The sequence below is a fragment of the Lactuca saligna genome, chromosome 6 (assembly GCF_052625555.1).
Source record: "Lactuca saligna cultivar CGN05327 chromosome 6, ASM5262555v1, whole genome shotgun sequence".
In the NCBI taxonomy this organism is placed as follows: domain Eukaryota; kingdom Viridiplantae; phylum Streptophyta; class Magnoliopsida; order Asterales; family Asteraceae; genus Lactuca; species Lactuca saligna.
This window is the reverse complement of record NC_136422.1, coordinates 56,269,833-56,273,713: the sequence shown is the minus strand read 5'-3', so window position 1 is coordinate 56,273,713 and position 3,881 is coordinate 56,269,833. Positions and strand designations below refer to the sequence as shown.

The 3,881-nt window shown below is 32.5% G+C and overlaps 2 long non-coding RNA genes across 2 annotated transcripts; both read left to right on the top strand.

Annotated features, from left to right (window-relative positions):
• Positions 1–548: 548 nt before the first annotated feature.
• On the top strand, positions 549–1,896 carry LOC145003451 (uncharacterized). Its single transcript, XR_013661964.1, has 4 exons — positions 549–609; positions 1,336–1,434; positions 1,647–1,766; positions 1,847–1,896. It is a non-coding gene; the product is annotated as an uncharacterized LOC145003451 (long non-coding RNA).
• Positions 1,897–2,023: 127 nt separating this feature from the next.
• LOC145000293 (uncharacterized) lies at positions 2,024–2,465 on the top strand. Its single transcript, XR_013661186.1, has 3 exons — positions 2,024–2,089; positions 2,215–2,304; positions 2,414–2,465. It is a non-coding gene; the product is annotated as an uncharacterized LOC145000293 (long non-coding RNA).
• Positions 2,466–3,881: the final 1,416 nt, after the last annotated feature.

Below are 3,881 nucleotides of genomic sequence, written 5' to 3'. Positions count from 1 at the left end.
ACCCTTCTCCCGTGCCTCAACCGACGACTTCAGTTCATCGTTTCGACCATCACATCGGTGTGTCAAACACTTCTCCTCTCCTAGATTAACCCTATCTCATTCCTCGTCTCACTAGCTAGGTCACCAAATCATTGCTCATGTAGCAGTATTCAATCGTCTATACGACTCCACATTTCTATTGTTGTTGTACTTTGTATGTTTATTAATTGGTATATTTATGTTTTCTTATTTCCTTTGATTATTATAGCTTCGAGTGTGTTGATTATAGACGACAACAATCCACGCTACGTTGAGCAACAAATATGGATTTGGTTATCGATATTTCCCTCTCTACATCAATATGTAAATTTTTTTTTGAAAAAATATGTTTTTGTGTGTGTATGTGTTAGAGGTTAAAGATGGCAACCAAATTTGTCATATTTTTACAACTTATTGTATGTGTTAGAGGTTAAAGATGGCAACCAAATTTGTCATATTTTTACAACTTATACAAAATCTTACTCCCCATAACTTGATACCGACATAAAAATTAAAATTTGTTGATATCAGCACTTAAAGGGACTTTTTACTCTCCGTGTAAAGATTTGGTGAGGAAGCACAATGTATCCAGTAAGTGATCTTTCAGTGATGGTTTTGTGTCATTTTTAAATTATATAACCAGGTTCCTGTTTTATTTAATGCATATGGTATTCTAAACTTTGTTATCTTTAGTTGACAAAAATACCCCTCCACATTTCAATCCTTTTTCAACCATAAAAAAGATTAATCGGCATGTATAATCAATATAAATGGCATATCCAGGATAAAAAGATGGAAATCAATAGAAATTGTTTGAACTGGTTCACCTGGAGCTTCATTATCATATCAATTATCAGGTTATAATCATCCTAATTTCTTAATATCTATGAGTTTTATTTCTTTATAATTTTAATATTTTATATCTACCCAAGTGTTTTATATTTTAAGTGCAAAATTCAATTTGGGCTAAAAAATTAGCGGAATATGCTTTTACAGGATCACATCTTTTATTGCCATATTTGTGTTTATGGCTATGCGCCCATGCCAATGGCATCCATTTGTGCTATTATGGGGTCCATACCAAAACAAGTTTCATTATTTTGTTGCTAAAGTTTGGGCTTCTATGACAATCACTCCATTTTTTAGACTGAAATTTCAAGGTTCCAAGAATCCACCCCCATAATATTTTCTTGTTGTTTACTTGTCTAACCACCAAACTTTTTGGACATATATACCCTTTTGACTATAGGGAGAAACTTCAAATTCGTTAGCAAGATGTATTCTTTATGTATTATGTATTCTTTTTCTATTGTTCAGGACCACACATCATCGGAGATTCAAAAATAGATGTCACCACAATTCGTGTGCAAGGGGAATATATTCGTACCTCTACAAAACATCTTGCATTTTATCCAAGTTGGTACAATTATTTCATCAAATGGTCTTTATCTTTGTCATTATAGATAAAATGTGTACATTGTAGTTGGTTTCACAAGATTTATGTGTTTCCAACTATGTGTCTCACATCGTTTCTTGTCGCGCCGTACCTGCAAAAGCACCATAAGTTTCTATCTGTATTATTAGTTATTTGTTTATTTTGTTCATTTATAATTTCTAAACATAATTAGTGTACATTGGGTCCTCTTGGTGATTTGCCCTTCAAGTCGTGTCACATACATTTTGGATTCTCTTATGAAACCTAAGCAAAATCCTCTCGACGCCTGCTACCTGCTCAAACTTTTGGACATGTAAGAAATTTCTTAGTAGACATGAAAATTACATACTTTCTATAAACTTGAACATAACTCAATTGGTTGTTTATTTTTAGGGCTTTTGCTAGGTATGAAAAAACGCATCAACTCCAATTGTATGGATGTTTGCTGAGGTAATTTATCTTATTACTTATCCAACAGTCAGATGTTGTAGTTTCATTTGTCTTGATTATGTTTCCTTTCTATCATAATTTTAATGAAACCAAGTTGGCGTTTCGGAGAGTCAGCTGAGCGGGCACTATGTAATGAAATAGATGTTTGATTTTGTAATCACCAGGCAATATGGATTCCCGAATAGAGTAAGTACTTATTAAATACTTTTTTGTTCATTTATTTTGTGCCAAGAAACATGTTATGTTATTTATTAGTTTAATTTAATATTTTATATAATTTGGTACCCTTGAGAATGGAAAAACTCCCTTAGAGGAAAAGGTGTTGGTTACGATTGTTGCTACGTGGACTAGGGAATTTCAGAATAACTATATGAATGATGTTGTCTAAAAGTACATATAAGGTTAGTTGTTAAGCATTAAAGCATCCTACTTTTAGTTTAATGATTGTTTGTTAAACTCATTTTGAAATATTAGACAAAAAATTGATTCTTTGTTGTGTTTATTTTTCAGTGAGAATGGAGGACTCCTTCTACACTTGATTATGTGACAATTCTACTTTGATGCAACAACAATTTATTTTTTGAAAAAATTGATATAAGTTTTATGTAGTAAGATATGATCAAATCAAGTTGTTTTTTGTGACACGCAAACACGTTTATATTAATGGCAATAATGATTGGTTATTTAGCATGTCTACATTAACATAATTTGCTAACCGGAGCATACTTTTTTGTATTGAATATATGTTTTGGCTGTAAGTCTTAATTGTGTTAATTGTGTTGGTGGTTAATTGTAATGTATTTTTTTATGTAAGCCCTGTTAGCTATTTTCATAAAAGAAATATTAAAAAAAAACAGCTTTCCTTAAATGACCCGGTTATTATAATGGAACCGGTGTAGATGTAATTGTTATATAAACCGGTTTTGAGAATTGGAACCGGGTCTTATCTCCATATATGACTCGGTTTTGTATGGTAGAACCGAGTCCAAATCTCCTTGCGTGCCCATGTTTTGTATACTCCAATATCTTTATATGTCCCGTTTGTTAAAAAAACCGCATCCTTTTTAATTTGATAGAACCCGGTTTTGGAACCGGGTTTTAATTCTTTTTTCGCATAGGACTCGCCGACAATAGGACCCGGTTGAAAACCGGGTTATTTAATGGATATAACCGGGTTCTATAAGCCTTTTTGTAGTAGTGTTATGTTCGTTTATTTAGCTAAAAGAACAAACAATCTTGTTCATGTTAGTTCTTTTATTAAATAAACGAACTTCCTTCCGAACGGATTACGAGCGGTTCGCTTCTTATGGCTCAAGTTGATTATAATGATGCATTTGATTATTTTGGAGGAGATAGACGTTGGGAATCATCCGCAATCAACGGAAATTTATTGTGGATTGAACTCTTTTGTAGTATCAAGTTATTGTCCTTTTTGTTGCTGACTTTCAAAGCTTTTCGACTTGGGGAGTGTTGGGATCCCGACATCCTAGAACTCGTTCTTTGAAAAATATTTGAAGATCGACCTATTCAAGGATTTAATTTATAATGTAAGGTATTTTCAAGATTTTAATACAGAATGATATATTCAAGTATTTTGATACCGAAAGGTATTCTGGTCGAAAGACGTCAATGCCATATTACATTCGGTTGAAAGTTTTTACTTATTTAATTTCTCATCTCTAATTTTGGAGAGAGCCTTAAGGTTTTAGTTTGCAAGTGCATTGGGAGCATGTTATATGCTATGGTATAAAGTCAATTTTGGCACTAGCGATTTGTCACCGTTACAATTTTTGTAATGAATTTATAATACATTAAATGTATTTTTAAGATACTTGCATTGAGGTTAAGGTTCATAACCGATGGCGTTTGAGTGATTTGATATATCACGGCTATTCCCATCCAAGTTGTTTGAAATTTTTTGTCCTTAGAGACTTTTGGCAATACTTATTTTCCGACTTATGTTTTTTGAATCTCGAAG